Below are 22,417 nucleotides of genomic sequence, written 5' to 3'. Positions count from 1 at the left end.
TTTGCCCAGTATTTAGGCTTTATCTCAAGGTCTGAGTGTTGACCCTGAGGGTTTTTTTTCCCCCTAAAGGCTAGTGTTCTACCACTTGAGTCACAGCTCTATTTCTGGCTTTTTGGTGGAGTCCCATGGTCTTTCCTGCCCAAACTGGCTTTGAACCATGATCCTCAGATCTCAGCTTCCTGAGTAGCTAGGATTAGAGGTGTAAGCCAGCATTGCCTAGCAACCTTTATACTTCTATAGATAGATTTGTGAAATGAAAATATGATAAAAATTCTCTGCATTTACTTAAGTAAAGGGATATTGTTAATATCATGACTGAGGTCTCTTTGGTTGTCAATAGTTTTCAGATTTAGGTACATTGTGTCTACCACATTACTAAAGTATTTCAGCTTAGTAACTAAATTTTTATTGTTAAAATGGTATGTATGGAATTTATGTTATTTCTCTATTCACAAACTATTATTTCTTGCATTGTATCTTTTGGTTGGAATAATACAACATTAATTTTAGTTTTTTTCTTATTATTGAAAAAAAAGATGGTAAGTTTTGTCAGTTCTAAAAAGAGGCTTTCTAGTGTCATTGATGACAATTAGGAAGTAGAACTTTGGAAAAAGCTGAGTTCTATCTTTTGGCTTTGTGTGTGTTGTGAATAGATCTGGTTCTTAGGCATTTATGCCCATGAACCAGTCTTATTGAAGATAAATGTACAGACCAAGCTATCATCTTACCAAGAACCTTACCTCTCATAGGAACTGTCATATTCTGTAACATAGGGTGTGAGACTGGGGCTTACGTGAAACTGCCATGTTTAGGGAGATAAAAAAGTCTGGTGTGGCCCTAACACACATGATATGTATGCCTTGAAGGTAGCAGCAAGTGTGATCGTGAAGCAGAGATAAGATATGAAAGGGGTTTTTTGTGTGTATATAGAGATTATTATTTCCTGCCCGTCCTCCTTAATACCTAAAGATTTTATTGGTTGTACAATACAAATATTATTAGTGTGTTCCTTTTCTGGTCTCTTTTTTCCTCCATAGATAATCCCTGTGGTGTCGTTCTCCATCATGTATACACATTCGAAGCACGAAGCTTCAGCTTACTCAGAGAGTCTGATTAAATGATGGGGGTCTGAGTAGGAGTTTTGGCATCCTCAACTGATTGGTACCACAGGCAGTTTCATTTTTCTGTTTAGATGGTTGAGTCTTGTTCTTTTCAGGGTGTTCTTCCTTCATTCTCTCCTTTCATAACTTATGTGAGAGATCTAACAAAATCCTATTATATATAACAAAATTCAGGCCCATAGCAATGTAAATTAGATGAGTACATCACGAATCGCAGGGGATTCTGAAGTGCAAAATTTGAAAGTGAGATAGGGCCAGTTAGATAATTGTTAATATATAAGTTCCTGAGGAAAGAGCATTACTTACGATTCAGCCCCAACAGATATTTGTGATTTGGGGACTACTTTTGAAGATGTCTAAATGGCCATCTATATTCATAAGTCTTTTCATGTTTTTTTTTGGGCTGTATTTCCAGAGGAATTGCTATGTGTAAAGCCTGTGACTGTTTCTAAAAGGGTGTATTGATGCACAACACTACCAAAAATGAAAGAACACCCACTACAACACTAACAAGGGTGAAATCTGCTGAATTCTGACTGAAAGTGATACAGTACACAACAGACAACTTACGCAGGATGGCTGGTTTGAGGGTAGAAATTGGAGAGCAGTAGCTTCTATGGAGAAGGAATTGGTTTGAATTTTATGTCACTTCCTCTCTTACTTTCCAAAGAGGTCAAAAGATTGTATTTTTCTTCCTCAAAGGAAGTTGGAGGAGGCTCAAGATAATTGGCTTTATAGAATGAACCATGTCCCCTTAAATTTAAGGGATACACCATCTGGTATACAACTCATACCTGAAAATACTGAAAGTAACAATTTGGTTGTCTGGGCTCTAGATGGCAAAACAGCTTGGGTTTTCTAATAGGCCAAATAAACTGGGGGAAAGAACTCCAACTGTGATAACTTAAAAGTGATTCTAATTTGGAAGACTCTCTAGGAGAAACAACTCTATTGGAGTTAGGAGAGACCTTCCTAAATGTACACAGTAGTTGTTGCGGCTCAGGACTCTATATGGGTATTTTTTTTCACTCAGTAATGACACTTGAACCTGAGGGCGTATTATACTTTCTTGTCTTTTTTTCTCTCACGGCTGGTACTTTACCACTTGAGTCACACCTTCAATCTAGCTTTTTTTCCCCCATGGTTAATTGGTAATAGAGTCTTGTGGGCTTTCCTGCCCAGGTAGGAACTATGTACAGTTCTTAGATTTCAGCATCCTCAATAGCTAGGATTATAGTCATGATCCACAGTGTTTGGCTAAACTTTAAACATTATTTATTGCTAGTTATAGGTCTTCGATTCTGGGGCTGTGCTGAGGCTCAGCTTTTTTATGGCTGGTGCTCTGCCCTTCACATCACACTTTCAATTTTGAGTGAAAGTGTAAGTGCTTATTGATTTTGGTACCCTATATCTTGTATATATATTTATCTAATTTGGGGAGGGGAAGGGGAATAAGAGAATGCTAAAACAAGGACACAGGAATGACCCATTGCAATGATGATACTCACAAGACACCATGTGGGAAATGAACTTTACAACTTCAGAGGAGAGGAGTCCGGGAGGGAAGGGATAGTAGGAAGAAAAAAACAAAGGAGGGGGTAACAATGTTCGACAAGAAATGTACACATTACCTTACTCATATAACTTACTCATATAACCCCTCTGTACAGCATCTTTACAAAAATAAAATTAAAAAAAAATCCCCTACTTTGTGCAAACCCCAAACTTTCTTGAAATGTTTCAGAAGAAAACAAGGAATCCTTTATGTTAGACACAGTACCCTTGCCTCTGTCTGTCCTTTTCTCATAATGTATCTCCCCAGAACCAATGATAGGGGAACCAAAACTGTGGTGTGAGAATGGTTACAAGGAGGGAGAGCAAAGAGAATGTGAAGATAGGGCTCTTTTCTGTTGGTTTCTAAGTATAAAGCAATATATAACCAGAGGAGGGACCAATCTCATTACTTTATATTCTAGAATTTGCAATAAGATTCAAGTAAATTTCTCCTTTTTTTCAGATCTTGTCAGTGAAGGACAGTGGTAAAGAGAAAACAATATTGATTGTTAACCATGTCTGATCCAGTAAACTTCAACACTGTAGCCATTAAAACCAGTGAATGTTTTTGTTTTTTCACTTATGGGCTTTTTAAGTGACATACCCGGTTTTCATTGATAAGAAGTCCTTGGTGAATGTGTATAACAATGGATTATCATTTCATTTGTCTTTGTTTCACAGCTGAGAAAGTTCTGTCATAGACCTGACAGATATTCTATTCCCTTTTCATTTTTCACAATTTTGTGTGCATTTAATTGTTTAGTATCTTTCTGAAATTCTCTTTGGAATTTAGTGATATTTATACATGCTACATGTATAATGAATTTTCCTAAGTCGTAACTTTTTTGGTGAGTTTTATACTATCTATGTTTTCTCTTTACTCATTAACATTTTTTTGTTTTCTTTTCTTTCACTATTCTTTTTAATGTAATTTTGTTGTCCAGGTAATGTTCAGAGTGGTTACAGTTTCATACATAAGGCAATGAGTACATTTTTTGTTGAACATTGTTACCCCCTCCCTTGTTTTCCTCCCACCTTCTCTCCTTCCCAATCCCTGACCCACCCCTGCCCAAGTTAGGTACAACGTATATACAAATATATGTTTATCTGAATTAGGGAGGGGAAGGGGAATAACAAAATGGTGAGACAAAGGACAAGGGTGAACCAATGCAAAAGCAATACGAGACAATATGTTGAAATGATCTTTCTTTTAAAGAACTCTCTTTAACACTTAGTTTTTAAATTTATTTATTTATTTATTTTATCAGTTGTGAGGCTTGAACTCAGGGCCTAGGTGCTGTCTCTGAGCTTTTTCACTCAAAGCTAGTGTTCTTCCACCTTGAGCCAAGGTACCACTTTGCTTTCTGGTGCTTAATTGGAGAAAAAGAGTCTCATGGATTTTCCTGCCCAGACTGGCATCAAACTGTGATCCTCAGATCCTCAGCCTTCTGAGTATTGAGGATTTCAGTTGGGAACTACACTGCTGGGCTTCATTATCCCTCCCTCCCTCCCTTCCTTCCTTTCTTTGCTTGTGGGGCCTGAACTGTGGGCCTGAGTGCTGTCCCTCAGCTCTTCAGCTGAAGGCTGGCACTCTACCATTTGAGCCATAGCACCACTTCCAGCTTTTTCTGCTTATGTGGTGCTGAGGAATCGAACCCAGGGCCTCATGCATGCAAGTCAAGCACTCTACCACTGAACCACCTTCCCAGCCCCTTGTTGTATTTTCTTACTGTTGTAAAAATATTTTTTATGTTGATCAAGATCGATGTTAGCACTTCTTATAGCACAGACCTGGTTTGTATATATTCTCTCTATTTTTGTTCATCTTTGTGACTTAAATATCTTCCAAGAGCTCTTAATGTTGAATGCTTTGTCCTCCCTGCAGCAGTGTTCAGAGTTGGGGCCTTTGGCAAGTAATTGTACTATGGGGACTCTGTCCTCTTGATTGGATTACTCCATTTATAGATTCATAGCATAGTGGGTTTGGAAGGAGGAACTTGATCGTAAAAGTTGTCTCTCACTTAGATAAAAGTTATCTCTCACTGAGTCAACTCAGTTGACTCAGCTTTCCTTTACCCCATTCTTTCACCATGTTGTACTGACTTGCCACAGGACTATACATAACCGGGCCAAGTGACTATGAACTGAAACCATAAGCCAAGTACCTCAAGTACTTCTTCACTGTACCGGAAATCTGAACAACAGAGCTAGAAATGTCATTACTTCTCCATTTCTAAAGGTTACTATATCACTCTTGGTTGGCAGGGTTTTTCCAGACTAGTACCTTGAAAGTTTCAGTCCTTTTCTTTTGGCCGGTCATATTTCTGCTTAAACATCAAGAGAACTGAGAATTTTATGTTGCTTGTTTTCTCATATTGCCTTGAGAATCTTCTCTTTATCTTTCATCTTTGAGGGCTTGATTAAAGGAAGTCTTGGGTAGACTTCAGCATGGGAGAAAAGTCTTTGCCAACTATCCATCTGACAAGAGACTATTAACCCAAGTATATTTAAAACTTAAATGACAATAATTGGTGACCCAGACAATAGACAAAGGAACTAAATGGATGTTTCTCAGAAGTACAAATGGCCAATAAATACATGAAGAAATGTTCAACATCCCTGGCCATATAAATGGAGGTGCAAATAAAAACAACATTGAAATTTAATCTCACTGTACTCAGAATGACCATCACCAGGATTATGAACAACAAATATTGGTGTTTAGGAATTGGTTGTATAGGAAGATGGCTAAATTGCTTTCAATGCTGATCTGATGTTGAAAATGTCATAGAAGTCTGGTATGATATTTTATTTTTATTTATTTATTTATTTTGGGTCCGTTCGTGGGGCCTGAACTCTAGGCCTGGACGCTGTCCCTCAGCTCTTCAGCTCAAGGCTAGCACTCTACCACTTGAGCCACAGCACCACTTCCAGCTTTTTTTTCCTTATGTGGTGCTGAAGAATCGAACCCAGGGCCTCAAGCATGCAAGGCAAACAAACACTCTACCACTGAGCCACCTTCCCAGTCCTGATATGATAGTTTATAGAAAGAAAGCTACATGAATCTTCCCAAGGGTTAAACTAGCTCCTGAGAAGAGGTTCTTAACTTTTAGCAGCATTTATTAATAAATATTAGAACATTTGATGAATAATTAAGAGATATATCATTTTAAAAACGATAACTTGATTGGGCTTTTGGACATCAAAGACTCACAAATGTTTATTCAATTTGATGATTAAAGGGTGATTTATGTGTTCTGTATCTGCATTCCAGTTGCAAGAAGATATCATCTCCCAGGATAGATTGACCAAAGTAATGCAGCTAGATTTAAAAATATTCAAAAGTAGTAAGGTTCATCCCAGGTTGGAAAGAGAGACAGTAATCTAAGAATCTTTTTCTATTCAATAGTGGAAGTGAAATTAAGATTTTACTGCTTCTTTGATAAAGAAATATTACTATTAAAAAGATTCCTGTATAATAATATTTAAAATTATATTTCCCAAGGATAGCAGGTAACTGAATTTAGTTACTTCCAAGAAGTGAACAAGAAAAAATAATTTAAACTTGACAGCTTCTGAGAAACATTGCCATTCTTTGCTGGAGTGCTGTGATTTAAATTTAGGCCATATTAATACTGGTTATCAAAAACTCCAGAAAATAAAAAGGCTCTTAAGTAGGAACTGATATTTAGTGGGGGAATTGAGATTTGATTTGTAGTCTTCTTCTAAACTATTATAGTATAAACTTTCTGTGTTCTACTTTGGTTCCTGTTACTCTAAATGGCTTTTGTATTGTGAAAAATAGTGTGAAGTAATTGATAAAATTGACCTGTGAGACCAGGACCAACTTTCTTACTCTCTTTATCTCACAATTTCATTTCCTGTACAATGATTAGAGTATGATCCATTCATCTGTTGTAATGATTAGATACACACACACACACACACACACACATGCATGCATGCACGTGCATATACACACACTCAAATCTACAATAAATCAAATCTATAGTATGCTTCAATAGCTCATTTACTTAGTCACATACTAAGATTGTCATCACTGGAACAACTGTTTCACTTAGTTCCTGAACACTTAAAACAGATAAGATGTTGTTAAGCAAAATGAACCTCAAGATAAGGAGACAAGTGTTTTTTTCTTTCTTGCTATTGTTTCTAGCATATTTATAAGGCACTACTTGATTTTTTGTTGCTTTGTATGCCCCCCACCCCCACGGCATTACCCCTGTTTTCACTGTATTTGATGTTGGTATAATTTGGTGAGGGGAAGGGAGAAAACAAATTGTTTAAATAGGGATATAGGTTGACCCATTGCAACAATGAGATGTTCAAGACACTATGTTGAAAAACAAGCTTTACAATTTAGGTGGCGGGGCGGGGGGGGGGGGGAGTAGAGAGGGGGCAGCGTGGCTGTAGTTGTGGAGGTGGGAGGGAAGGGATGGTAGGGGAAAAACAAAGGAGGAGGTAATAATGCTTGATAAGAAATGTACTCATTACCCTTGCTCATGTAGCTGAAACCCCTCTGTACAGTATTTTCACAATAAAAAAACTTATTAAAATATCTATTCTGATTTCAAACATCTCATTTTTAAATTCTTTTATTTTCTCATACCAAGATTTCCCCTTTTGCTAATTCCTTGACCTATTCTCATATCCCAGTTTCAGTGTTTTCTTTGTGTTTATACTTAATGGACTAGAAAGATATTAAGACATCATTATGAAATTATTAATTTATTACCAGATCAGAATGTTAAATCAAAATTATCATGGTTTCAGAGTTAGAATGGAAATTGATTGAAAAATATGAAACAGTTTAAGGCAATACAATTGCCATACAGTAAATTATAAGACTGAGTTGATAGTGGTATGTATCATGCTAGGGGGGATGGTAGGGAATAGAATAGAATATTATGGTCTTAGAACAGTTAAGAAATGGAGCCAGCCTTCAAATTTGGTTTCCATTGAAAATTCAGTCATGACTTTCTAACCTTAATTCTTCTGTATCTTAGTTCTTTATAGACAAACATGATATTGCTTATTAGACAATTAAGTATTTGATTGCTAGGCAATCTAAAGTGACCCAAGTCTAGAGGAAACTCTGTTTCTCATTCATGTTAAAACACGTGCAGAAAGTTTTACATCATAGAGTCATTCAGAGATTCACATGCTTCCCCCGTTGTATGTAACTCTATCTTCTTCAACATTTAGCTATCAGTTCATCTTTGTGACTTACAGGCAGTGAATAGTCAAAGACAAGATGGTGTCTGGTGTAACAGACTTTATGTGTTAGGACTGGGAATGTGTTCGGATTTTTGTCTTAGGGTTTGGCATATATCTCAGTTGGAATTACGTGACCCCCTGTAACCACAGTGTAAGTGACTCATATTTATCTACAGGACTTCTAAGAAATAAGAACAATTCAGATCCTAAATGAGACTTTGGGACAGAGTCAAAAGCAGTGGATCAAAGTTAGTTTACTCTTTGACATCTTCCAACCCCGCTTCATAGCTAGGGAAAATTTGGATGGCATTAATATAGTAAGTGTCTGGGAGCAAAGATCTAGGATACTCAATCAAGACCAAGGATATGATAAATTGTATAACTCAGTAAAATGTTATGAAAATAGAATAATTAATTACTACTATCATTATCTTAGCAACTAAAATTATATACTGGAAATTAGTGTGTCACCAGTAAATCCTCATCATCTTTTCTCCTTATCTTTGTTTTGTGAATTTAGATACCCTTTAAGAGATTCATGTAAAAAGGTTCATTAGGGATACCTGCACTAAAAATTCTTCCTTTTTCCTCTATTTTTTTCAGACATACTCCTGATTCCATATGTGACGAAGTCTAATGAAATAGGTTTTTTTAATGTGAGGTGTCAAATATGCTTGCCCGTGAAGCTATTCATCTATTTCAATCCTCTAGTTTTATTTTCCCTTTTAGCTCCGAGGTCTATTAAAAGATGGCAACTTTTTTTGATGGCAATTTTTTTCTTTTCTTTTTTCCTCCCGAGACTTCCAGTTACAATATATTCTTAGTAAGTGGATATTTACCCAATAATGGTGATTCTTCAGTTGTACATAATATATTGTCAAGAAAGAAATTTTAGATGTGATCAGTCTTTTTAGTGTAGTACTTAGCTGCTGCAGAGTCAAATGTACAATTTATTTTCTTTACACTTGGCTTTATTGCAAGTGTAAAATTTGATTTGCTCTTCTGATGTATTGTATTTTCAGACTATTTACTATTAGCTTTCTTTTAGAAAGTCATTATTGAATGAAATGAAGATATTATTGATAATACTGGTGTATGTGTTATTTGTCTGTGAAGTGATGTTTAATATAGTTCTTTAGAATCTCTTAATCTAAAAGAAAATATTCTTTGGTATACTGTCTATGTTTTCTAAGCAGCATCTTAATTTGTCTTTATGCAGGTGAATGCTTGATAGCAAAAGGTGATTACTATGGTTTTATAGCTCAATAAATTACCTCTAGTGTGTAGTAGATTTACTGTGCCTCAATCAATGAATAATTATTTTCTCTGATCTCAGTACATCTCAAAAAACATGTTACATACATAGTTTTCTTATTTTCGAGGCTGGAAATGAAACTGAAATAATTCAACATAGTATATTAAACAATTTAGTTGCTTTTTGTGTCTATATTGAGAAAAGTATTTAGTACATTTATGTGTTCCCTCAGAGACTAAACACACTTCCATTTTAATGTGAATAGTGTTAAACATATTAGAAGGAGGAATGTCTATTTTTGGAAAATGAGTTCATAGTAAATGTTCCTTGATTAGCAGGTTATCAAAGTTTATTCAGAAGTAATAAGCAATTGATTTATTTCACAGATTCAAATTATGCATAGAAATCTGTACCTTAGCTTTTTACTTAAATATACTACCTGTTTTTAATTTATTTGTCTTATGTTGACTTTTTATAGATTTTTACAGCAGTGTTGACCTTGTTGAAGCATGAAACAAATGTAAGATTTGTGATCATATAGTGTGGCTTCAAATATGGATCTATTACCTTATGTACTTTGTGACATTGGTAGGTTATTTTAAACCTATAAATTCCCATTCCACAAAGCAGATATCATATTATCCCAAGCAGTGTTTTTGAGGAAATGATTAATTCCCGATATCATCTCTTCACATATAGTGAAGCCCCTAGACCAGTTATTCCATGACATAACCCTCCTCCCATGTACACGTGGATAAACTCCTCTCATTTCTGCAGTTCAAAGGCATAGACAAGAATGGGATTCTCTCTTGCAATAATCATCTTGGGACTCCTCCATTAGGGATCCTAGCTGGGTAGCACCACATGATTTGCGAGAAGATTGCTAAAAACAAACTGGTGGTTTCAGTAGAATTGTGATAGTTGATAGTCCTCATTTCACCCCCTTGGAAAGGTAATACTTCATCCTTAGCAAGTCTTACTTTTGTTAAATGCACAATGACAAGGGAGTGGAAACGTGTCAGAGATAGAGATCAGTCAAGTGTAATTTTCCTTCTCATCAAAAATAATGTCATTCAAAGTTCAAATGTGAACTTCATAACAGTCTCTGCAGAAGGTTGGTTGCTGACATAGGTCCAAAAGAGTTTCGCTTTACCTCACACCTGATTGGGTTACACTGGGAGCACTTCATCAAAGGGAAGGTGTGGGCCTTGAGAGGAATCCAAAACCAGAATAACAGTCAAATCAGTCCCAGGATTCTCAATTCATTTAAGACACAAATAGTTTCTTTTATTAAATTCCTAAGGTTGCCAAAATGAATTTACAGAAACTTGTGGCAGAAAACAATGGGAATTTATCCTCCCAGTTCTAGAAGGCAGAAGTCCAAACTCAGGATGTTGCTGGCAAGACCACCTTCTCTCCAAAGGCTATTGGACAAAGTCCTTTCTTTTAACTTTTAACTTTTGGTGATTTCAGGATTTTCTTGGCTTTTTGACACATTATTTTAATTGATGCCTTGATTTGGCATTTGCCATATGCCTTCTAAATTTAATTTAGGGCCCACTGTGATAATCCAGGACAATCTTATTTTAAGACCTTTATTTTTAACCCCAACTTTATTGGAATATAGTTGACTAACAAAATTTATATGTATCTAAGCTCTACAATTTTTAAAAATTTAATTGTCAAGGTGATATATAGCGGGGTTACAGTTAACATATGTAAGGGAGTGAGTACATTTCTTTTAAAAATTAATATATTTTTTATTGTAAAGATTCTGTACAGATGTGTTACAGTTACACGAGTAAGGTAATGAGTATAATTCCTATTGAGCATTGTTACTCTCTCCCCTACCACCATTCTGCCGCTCTCTATCTCCCCAACTCCTCCCTGCCCCCTCCACCCGAAGTTGTAAAGTTCTTACACATCTCATTGTTACAATGAGTCATCCTGTATCCTTGTTTCTGCAGTTTGTTATTTCCCTTCCCCTCCCCAAATAGAAAAATATATATACAAGATGCAGGGCACCGGAATCAAATACAGTGACAACAGGGGTTATACCATGGGGGAAGAACATACAAAAGAACCAAAAATTCTCATAGTAAATTATAAGTATATTGAAAACAAAAGCAACAAAGATAAAATGTCTTGTGTCCCTATCTTGGGGTTCATTTCACTGAGCATCATATTATATACATAGCTTTTGAGCTTTTCTGCTTGTCCTAGATTTATACTAGTTATTTATTGCAAATAAGAGAAACCATGGGACCTATGTTTCTTTGGGCTCAGCTTACTTCACTTAATAGAATTTTTTCCAAGTGTTTCCATTTCCTAACAAATGGGGTGGTGTCATTCTTTCTGGTGGAGGCTTAGAATTCTATTATATCTATATCTATAGATATAGATATATATATATGCCACATTTTCTTTTTTGGTGTATTTTTATTGTAAAAATACTGTCAGAGGGGTTACAGTTACATGAGTGAGGTAATGAGTACATTTTATACCACATTTTCTTGATCCATTCATCTACCTGGGTTGGTTCCATATGCTTAAGCTCTACAATTTGATGATAATTTGCTATATTGTGCAATGTTCACAACAATCAAGCTAATTGAAATATTAATATAAAATTGTTAACATAATGGGAATGTAACTAATTACTGTCTGTTGATCTTTATTTTTCTTAGCTTGAGTAGATATTTTGTAGATTAGTATTTTCTGCATATAAGATTATGCTATCTATGAATAAAAATAATTTTGTTTCCTCCTTTCCTATCTTGCCTAACTATTATGACTAAAAATTCCAGTAAAATGTTGGGTAGATATGGTTAGAATGAGAATCTTTTTTTTTTCTCAGAGACTGGGACATGAACTAGCTATCTGACACTTTTGCTTATTAGTTAAAGCTCTGCAACCTAAATCATACCTCCAACACCAAGAGTGAAAATCTTATTATTGATCTTATAGAGAAAGACCTCATCATTAATTATAGTATATACATGTTCTTTTTTTCTTTTTCTTTTTGTCAGTCATGGGGCTTGAACTCAGTGCTTGGGTGCTGTTCCCTCAGCTCTTCAGCTCAAGGCTAGCGCTCTACCACTTGAGCCACAGCACTACTTCTAGTTTTCTGGTGGTTTATTGGAGATAGGCTTTTCTTGCCCATGCTGGCTTTGAACTACAATCCTCAGACCTCAGCCTCTTGAGTAGTTAGGATTATAGGCATGAGGCCAGCTATACATGTTCTTTATCATGCTGAAGAAAATCTTTTTCCCTCATCAGATGAAATTTAGCTTTCTTTGGACTTGCTAGACAGGTGCTTTATTTCTTGATCAGTACTGCTCTGGTTATTTTTCAGGTAGAGTCTCTGTCTCTGTCTCTTTCTCTCTCTCTTCCTCCCCTGGACCATGATCTACCATTTTAAACTTCTTACCACAATTGTGGTGACAGGTGTGGGTCACCACATCCATATATATATTTTTTTCATTTGAGATGGAAGCCTTGTCATTTTTTTTGTTTTCTCAGGTTGATCTGGAACCATAACCCTATTAGTTTCAGTGTCTTGAGTAGCTGGACAGACATATATCACTGTGCCCAGTGAATGGTTAAGATAGGGTTTTGTGAACTTACTGCATCAGAGGCAAAACTCAACCTGCCTCCCATGTAGCTAGGACTTAGAGGTATAGGCCTCCAACTCCTGATTCCCTTTCTTTTATTAATATTGTATTGGTTGCATTTCATAGGTTGAACTGGGGTATAGCTTAAATAGATTAATTTCAACTTTGGCTATTGCTGTCAGTTGCATAATAACTTTGATTTTATGCAGATGTTAGCTGTGTTTTACCAACACATGTCATCCAACTACCTGTAGGAAAGTGTTTTATACATATTCATGAGAAACTTGGAATAATAAAGGAGGTAGGATTACCATCATGATCCTTGTCCACTGAGCAATGAGAACTTTTCAATCAGTGGTCTATTTTCTTCCCCACAATATCTCATTAAGTTTCATAAAGTTTCTCAGAGATATTGGTAGAGTTGGCAACCAGTTGCTCATAATCACATTGACTTGAAAATATACCTTACCTAATATAATACTTGCTTACTTTTTCATGATTTCATTTCCTTTTTCTTTATTTCCTCCTATCTCTTCATCCTACTTACTAGGGTGGTGCTTTTAAATATGTTTGTCACTCATAGACAGTGCCTTTGCCTCTAATGTTGGGACAAACCTGGACAAGCAGAAACAAGGCATCTGCTATATGTTGGCATAGCATAAGATACAGCTACTAAGGTTTGGCCTTGCCATCCTTACAAGATGTTACAGGGTATTGCAGATCTCTTCCTTCACCCTGTCTACTTTTTGGACCATCACACTGACTTTTGCTGTTAATTTTTGTTTTTATCTAGTCCCTGAGTTCATTGAAAGTTCTTTCCCTTACAATTAAAATTTCCTACCTTCTTATTTTTGACTGCATAGCAATTTTCAACTGTCTTAATTACCACTTGGAATGGGAGTAAATATTGTGGTTATTAGGAGTACCTGTAGGCTTTGAAGGATGAGAGTATTAACTAAAACAACCAATTTCACCTTTCAGAAATTCTGTGCATCAGGCCCTGTGCTAAATTTAGTTTTAGTATTCCCACGAAGCAGATGTCCTTTTCCCTTTACAAGATTCAAATGCATCCCAGTGTATACTGGCCCTAAGGATTGTAATAGATTACCTTAAGGTGTCCTGTCAGATAATCAGTTGAATTTCTTGGTATAAAAGTCATGAAATATTTGAATGAAAGCTCTCTAAGCTGTCAACACCTTGTCTGGGTTTCTGTCTTTTTGGAAATGGAAACTGAGGCTAACACAAAATTCAGAGGGATTAGTTTTTGATGTAGAAAACTTGGCATGGTGTAGTATTCTATTTTTGATAAAAATCGCGAAACAGAACACACCTGCATTTAATGGATTTGAGTCTCCTGGTGATACACTCAGAGTTTATAAATCTCAGAGTTACTTCTCTGTCTGCACAGAATCTGAAGATGTTAATTTTTTGTCATTTGCTTCTAGATGTCCTTGGCGTATGCCCCACTGTGGCATTCGATTCATCTCCAATCTGTCAGGAGACATCAGAGGTGGTTTTGACTCCTTATGTCCTGGGCCTGTGAAAAAAATGTGTGAGTACACTGAAATAATGAGAATGATTTTACTGTTGTCAAGGGTCCTCTAAAATAATTGTATAATGGTGAATGTAATGCAATGAGCTCATTCGGTAGTTCCAGGCTGAGGAGAGAAAACTTTGATTACAATTGGAGAATACCTATCTTGAAAAGTTTTTTTTATGTGTAGAGATTAATTTCTTGTCTCAGAAAAGGCTTTGATGGACCTGACTTTATGTTATGCCCAAGAAAAATGACTCAAGGAAAAAAAAGATTCTACATTAGTATAGCTATTAGTCAGCTTGACTATTACCAAGTGATAGATCATGTATTTAGTCAGAGGCTAAGCTTTCACAATGCAGAATAACATCAAGCACTTTTACCCATTCTTTTAAAGAAGTATGTTACCTTTTTCAAAGGAGATACTACTATTAATGATCTCTCTTTTCTACTTCTGAGGTAAGTTTCTATTCTATCAAAAGAAGCTTGATCTATTCATCTATTGAGGTGGTATATATACACAATGGAATTCTATGCCTCCATCAGAAAGAATGACATTGCTTCATTTGTTATCAAATAGAAAGACTTGGAAAAAATTATATTAAGTGAAGTAAGTCAAGCCCAAAGAAACATAGGTCCCATGGTTTCCCTTAGTTGCAATAACTAGTATATGTCTGAGACAAACAGAAAAGGTCAGGTAAGTTGTTGTTAGGTGAAATGAACCCCAAGATAAGTATTCAAATGTTTTTTTCTTTCTTGTGATTGTTTCTAACATATTGATGAGTTCTTTGTTGCTTTGTATGTCCCTCCCCCACGGTATAACCCCTGCTTTCACTGTATTTGATGTTGGTATAATTTGTGGAGGGGAAGGGAAAAAAACAAATCGTTTAACTAGGGATACAGGTGGACCCATTGCAACAATGAGATGTAGAAGTCATTATGTCAAAAAAAAAAAAACGAACTTTCCAACTTTGGCCGGGTGTTGGTGGGCTGGGTAGAAGTCATTATGTCAAAAAAAAAACAAACGAACTTTCCAACTTTGGCCGGGTGTTGGTGGGCTGGGGGTAGGGTGGGGCTGGGATGGGTGGGAGATGGGAAGGGATGGGAAGGGGAAACAAAGGAGGAGGCAACATGCTTGATAAGAAATGTACTCATTATCTTGCCCATGTAATTGTAACCCTTCTGCACGGTAGTTTCACAATAATAAAAAAAGATAACTAAAAAAAAAAAGATGCTCTGAAGTTTGGAAAGCTTACTAAGTTAGCTAGTGATGACATCTACAATTGTGTAAGAAAAATTAATTTTGGAATTGTCGAGTATATTTGTATCATGCATTTGTAAACAATAATAAGATAGTTAATTATTCTTGTTTTGAGGGTAGGTTAATTTTGGGGAGAAAATGCTTATTCCCATTGTAGAAATAAGATTAAACACACATACATATTTACCATATATAAGTTAGTAGATTTTGATCCAATTTTGAGTTTTCATTGCTCTCTGGTTGACATTTTCTTGGTTTATTAAAAATTGGAAGAGGTATACATGAAAAATTAAATTGGAGAGAATAGTAGAGTTTGACTTAGTCATAATTGTCTTAGTCAAAAGTTGACTAAGATAATTGCATTGACTAATATAAACTTAACAATGCTTTTGCTCGAAAATAAGGTAATGATTGTTTTGTTTTCACACAATATATCTATTTCATCTCTTAGCTAGACATCAAGTCTATTAAGCATCCCAGGCCCATAGTTTCACTTTCTACCTTTATCCACATTTAATGGACTCAAAGTGAAGGCCAGTTTCCTGAACCAGAGAAGCTTCTTGAAGTTTCAGTCCATGGATCTAGCAAGTGTGAAGTGCTTTGCACAGGATGAGGATAAAGAGTTTTGTTTTATAGTTATAGACTTTCATCCTGGAGGAATGAAAATACAATCAGGTATTGTTAAAGAATAGTCATTACTTCTCATCCTATCTTGTTCTATTTCTATAGCTTATGTTTTATTCCACATACCAGCTGAAGACTGTTTCAGAGAATACATAGAGGTTCACATTGAAATTTTATGGAAAGATTTCTAGGGAGTCTCTTGGGACCTAATAGCTTTGGCAAGGATTTTACTTTTTAGCCAGCCTAGAAAGGAGGAGAATTTTAGGAGGCGAATTAAACATGACAGTTACTTCAACTTTATTGCATGGTTTTTAAGGAAGGGGCACATCTATGATATTTATAACAGTAATTAGAATATGGTAAAAGTGACACCTGCAACAAGTAACAATCCTTTCTACATAATCTAGCTGTCAATGAGAAAGCATGTATATGTATTTTAAGAACTTTTCAATGAGATGTTCAAGACACTATGTTGAAAATGAACTTTACAACTCCAGGATGGGAGGAGTTGGGGAGGTGGGGGGAGGGTAGGTATAGTAGGGGAAAAACAAAGGAGAGGGTAGGAAATGTACTGGATAGGAAAGGTACTCATTATCTTACTCATGTAACTGTGACTCCTCTGTACAGTAACTTTACAATAAAAAAATAAAAAAGAACTTCTCAAATAAATAAACTAATGAAACTTGTCAATGAGATTAACTTCACATATTTCTTTTCCAAAGGTTTCTCAAAATTGTTTTATTTAAAAATCATTTGCATATATTAATTGTACAGAGGCTTTATTGTGATATTTACATACATGCACACATTGTGATCAAAATCACCATAACCATACCACATTTCATTATCCCTCTGACTTCCCTCTTTTTAAGATTTATTGTTATTTTCATATATGTATAACTATATAGCTATATAAATATTTAACTAACTATATAAGTATATAACTATACATAATATATATAACTATATATATATATTATTTTTATTTTTTGTCAGTTGTGGGGCTTAAACTTTGGGCTTGGGTGCTGTGGAACTTAAACTTCTGGTTTTCTAGTGGTTTATTGGAGATAAGAGTTTCATGGACTTTCCTGCCTGGGCTGGCTTTGAATTGTGATCCTCAAATCTCAGCCTCCTGAGTAGCTAGATTATAGGCATGAGCCACTTGAACCCAGAATAACTATATATATTTATTTATATCTCTACTTTTACTTTGACAGCACTCAGTCCTGGTAACCCTTTAAATCTTCCAACCTCAAATTTTCCTCCATTTGTACTCCTTCTATAATCTTACAGTATTTTCTTTTATGTTTAGGTTCTACATATATGTGAAAACGTGATATTTGTCTTTCTGTGCTTGTCTTACTTTGCTTAAAATGTTCTCCGGGTCCATGCATTCTCCTGCAAATAACATAATTTTATTCTTTTTAATTGTTGAATAATACTCCATTGTGTGTATGCTTCACATTTTATTTATCCAAAGGCTAATTTTCTGGCTAGGCTATTATGAATAATACTGATATAAATATGGATGTTCAGGAATCTCTATTGTATATTCACTTACATTCCTTTAGACATATGCTCAAGTATATTGTAGCAGAATCATAATTTTCTTTTTTTTCTTTTTTTGGCAGACCTCCTTGCTGATTTCTATAGTAGCTTCCATAATTGACATTTCCATCAACAATAGTTAAGGGTCCTTTTTCCACACAACTTCACTAGCATTTATTTTCTTTCTTTTCTTGAGGCTTGTCATTCTGACTGGGGTGAGATGGAAACACACTGATATTTTAATTTGCCTTTTACTTATGGCCAGGGATTTGGACCGTTTCTGCATTTATTAACTAGTTGAACTTATTTTATTGAGAACTGTCTATTCAATTTCTTCCCCCATTATATTTTAAGCATTAAAAAGTGGAATATTTCTTTTAGATCATTGAAAATACCTGAGTTACTTTTGTCAATTTACGTATCACCCTTGGAAAAATCTAGATTTCTGTTATTCAGTGGTCTGCATAGAAGCTCATTTAGACATTCCTTGTTTTAATAGATGTATCTGTGTTAAGTGAAACAATTTCATATTCTGTATTTTTAGGTTTTTTTTTTTTTTGTGTACATGTCCATCCTAGAAAAATCATCCTAGGGAAATCTCCTCCCCCTTCCCCCCCTCACCGCCTTGGGCTGGTTTCCTCTTTCCTAAATCTTATTCTGTTTTACTGATAACTGTTCAATTGAGTTTGTTTTCTAGAACATTCATAGGAAAAATAGATAGGAGGTAAATTTTTGTCTCCCGTATCTCAGAATAATCTTTTTTTTTTAATTTAGTTTTATTTTATTTGTGAACATACTGTACAGAGGAGTTACAATTACATGGGCAGGATAATGCGTACATTTCTTACCAAGCATTGCAGCCTCCTCCTTTGTTTACCCTTCACATCCCTTCCCAGCCTCCCCCCTCCCCCCCAATCCCAATCCTTCTCCTTCCCCCCCTTCCCCCCCCCCCCCCCCCCCCCCCGCCCCGCACCGACGTTGTAAAGCTCGTTTTGGACATGACAACTTGTACTTCTCATTGTTGCAACAGGTCCACCTGTATCCTTAAACAACTGGTTTTTCCCCATCTCCTCCACAAGTTATACTGACATCAAATATAGTGAAAGCAGGGGTTATACTGTGGGGGAGGGACATACAAAGCAACAAAGAGATAATCTTATAAATGCGTTAGAAACACATGCATGAAAGAAAAAAAATACACATCTAAGGATAATCTTATGCTATAATTTCACTTAATTTATCTTCTGGCTAAATACCAAATAATAGAGATTGAAAATATTTTTTCCTCAAAACTTGGACAGTTTCTTCTAGTAGTTTTATTGTATTTTGGTTTTTATTTTTCATGTTAAAAGATTAATTTACATGTTGAATTGTTCTTGGGTATTTCTATACATTTAAGAGCAAAGGGAAAACAATTAGTAGGAAGGTATTCATAATACAATAGATTAATAGTTGAGATTTATTAAATGTGAGGAAGTAGTAACATGGCTTTTTAATTTGAGATAATTGACATAATTGAGACTTCTCTAGAGAGGCCTCAAATTTTATATGTAGAGGGTAAACGCCTGTTGGTGTGTGTTCTGGGAATTAAAAAAGAAAGCACCCTATAGTTTTCACTATTCAGTATAGGGATTCACATTTCCTCCTACGTCACTCACATCTTACCTTGTCTTTTGCTGTATAAACCTATGTAAAAAGTGTCCTCTGAACTTATATTGAGGGATCAAGGAAGGTAGCTAACGGTTCAAATAAGTTTTGTCTATTCTTGTTTTATATACATACCTGTTTCAGCTATATTAACATTCCATCCTCAGAGAAATCTAGTATTTTCATATACGTAGACTTTTTTTTTGTTTTGGTCAGTCGTGGGGCCTGAACTCTGGGCCTAGGCACTGTCCCTGAGCTCTTCAGCTCAAGGCTAGTGCTCTACCGCTTGAGCCACAGCGCCACTTCCAGTTTTCTAGTGGTTTATTGGAGATAAGAGTCTCATGGATGTTCCTGGCCAGGCTGGCTTTGAACCGCGATCCTCAGATCTCAGCCTCCTGAGTAGCTAGGATTACAGGCATGAGCCACCAGCACCCAGCATATACGTAGACTTTTAAATTATATGTTTTACTATCTTTAAGTCATTGTACAAAGTGATAACTATTCAACTTGTCAATTTAGAAGTACAAGCATCTTTATTGATATTATTCCTTTCTTCATTCTCCCACATCCCTCTGAGTCCTAGCCCTCCCCTCAATTTTCCTAGTTTCATAGGATACTCATTGATTATTAAGACTGTATTCCCCCATTTTCCTCTTCTCATTGTTTATCCTGGTCTCCTTGATCTTCCCCACATACATCCCAAGAACGAGTGTCCTGGTATTCATTTTGTTAGACTCTGAGATACTAGTTCTAAGGAGTTATTCCATTTAAATATTTGTTTTTGTTTGTGTACACTTGCATACAACCCTGTATGTGTTTAATTGTATATTTATAAATTAGATGTAACTTCCACATATGAAAGATGACATGTATCCTTTGAATCTTTGGGCTTAGATTTTTTGATGTAAAACTGTAACTTCCCCATCGATTTTCTTCAAAGCATGTTGAAGTTTTAGCTTTATCTGGTTTGCTAAATAGTTTGTATTCATCCATCCTCATTTTGATATTTTAGAAATGTTTTTGATAGCATTTATGTAGTTGCTTTTCCATTCCTATTCCTTTCATCTTTTGGGGTTTATAAACTTTAAAATTCTTTCTCAGTCAGTTTATGGTGGGTGTTAAAGCTGAAAAATGCAAAAATGCATGAATTCATGGTTAGTAAGAAGTTTATGAAATATTTTGAAGCCATCTATGCAGAAGATAATGATAGTTTCATGGTGTGACATTAATAGAATTTTAAATATTGTCAGTTTGCCACTACAGTATCTGCAAGTACAAGAGAGCTTAACTGCTCTGAAAGCATGGAAGTCTGCCTCTCCTAGCTCTCATGCTGTTTTCTCAGTTGCAGAACAAATTCACCTGGAACCTTTACAGAGCCTCCTGCCTGAGTAACCCGGTTGCACTTCACAGAGCCTTCTGTCCTAATACTTACATTTTCTTCTTGCTATCTATCTATTTATCTTTTTCCCCCACTAAGCTCCAGCTTCTTGAAAGTGAATAATCAGTCTTTTTCACCTAGGCACTTTCTGTACAGTGCGTGGTATATAATCAGTGCTCCATGCATTAATGAACTATTAGCATTCTTTATCTAATATAGTTATTTTCTAGTTTTTTGCCCTCTTCTCTATTCTGTGATTTCTATTTCCAATCACCCCAAATCCCAGAAAGCAAGGTGGACTTTTACTCATCACTTGAACAAAGTGGTACCCATATATTTTAGTGTACTTCTGTCGCCTACTTATTTTTTTAAAGACTTAATAGTGTCTGCTTAATGATTTCAAGTGCTTTCAAAGTATTTTTTTCCAAGAATAAAGCAATATGCTTTTATGTGCTTGCCATTTATTGGTACTTTCAAATGTTTTTGTCTGTTAGGATCAAGATAGGGGGTCGGGCTGAGATTTGAAAATCATTTACTGTTTGTTTGTGTGCTATCTATAGCACATTGGCATTGCTTGGAAATCAAAATAAGTGGGGAAATTCTGGCATTAATGTTCTTACGCTAATAATTACTAAGTTATGAATTACCTAAGTGAGAAAATCTTTAATGGTATCTTCCTAAAAGTTATAAAACTTAATGACCACTATAAAAAGTCAAAATAAGATTGGTTCACACTTATATGGAATCTGTAAATGTGTTTTAGGAGGAAGTTGCATTTGAAATATGTGTTGAAGGATGGAGAAAAGAAGAAAGAAGCCAAAGTAAAGGGTTTAGTAAGTAGAGTCAGGGTGAAAATGTGTTGGTAATAGTAAGTAACTAGTTCATTTAGCTAGAATAAGAGCTATAAGAACATATACAGAAAAAAGATCTCGAGAAGGCAGGTCGAGTCCTGTAGAGGACAGTGAGTGTCAGCAAGGATGGATGGGAAGGGGAGACGGAGGAACAAAAGTTTCTGATGGGTAAAAACAAAAACATGAACAAAAAATTTAAAAAATATATATGTGTTCAGTCCTAGCTACAGTTTAATCCAGTATTCAATATCTGTCTCCCACTACAATGTAATGTTCCTGAGAACAAGTGTCTCATCAATTCTTCAACTTTAGCACCTACTATCTAAGATACTATTTGTTATATTGGGGTTGCTCCAGGAAAGCTTTTTGGAGAAATTAAAGATTCAAAAAGTAAGAAAGAGACAAAGAAAAACCGTATAGTCTCCATGTCAGAAATAAATGATGTCAACTAATTTAAAAAAATGGTACTCTCCCACTAAAAGACAAAAGTAATCAACTGGATATTTAAAAATCTAGTTGTATGCTACCTAAAATTCATGCTTAAAACATAAAGACACCAGAAATGTGAAGGCAAAAATGGGAAATCAGTATTCTGGATAAATACTAAGCACAATAGGGTGGTGTCATTGTGTGATATCCTACAGAGTTTGTTTGAAGCCAGTACAAATGTTGAGTGGAAGCTAGAAGCCAGTGGTTCATACTTGTAATCTTAGCTACTAAGGAGGCTGACATCTGAGCCTCATTGTTTGTAGTGAGCCAGGGCAGGAAATCCTTATATCCAATTAACCAGCA

The 22,417-nt window shown here is 35.6% G+C and overlaps 1 long non-coding RNA gene across 1 annotated transcript in view; it reads left to right on the top strand.

Annotated features, from left to right (window-relative positions):
* Positions 1–14,239: 14,239 nt before the first annotated feature.
* Positions 14,240–22,417, top strand: part of LOC138819469 (uncharacterized) — a 197,631-nt gene continuing 189,453 nt past the window's right edge. Inside the window, exon 1 of the long non-coding RNA XR_011369446.1 lies at positions 14,240–14,334. This is a non-coding gene — a long non-coding RNA (uncharacterized lncRNA). The remainder of the gene's footprint in view (positions 14,335–22,417) is intronic.

The sequence above is a fragment of the Dipodomys merriami genome, unplaced genomic scaffold (genome assembly GCF_024711535.1).
Source record: "Dipodomys merriami isolate MVZ:Mamm:240054 unplaced genomic scaffold, mDipMer1.0.p SCAF_8, whole genome shotgun sequence".
Classification (NCBI taxonomy): domain Eukaryota; kingdom Metazoa; phylum Chordata; class Mammalia; order Rodentia; family Heteromyidae; genus Dipodomys; species Dipodomys merriami.
The sequence above is the reverse complement of the archived record's forward strand: the minus strand, read 5'-3'. Positions and strand labels throughout refer to the sequence as shown.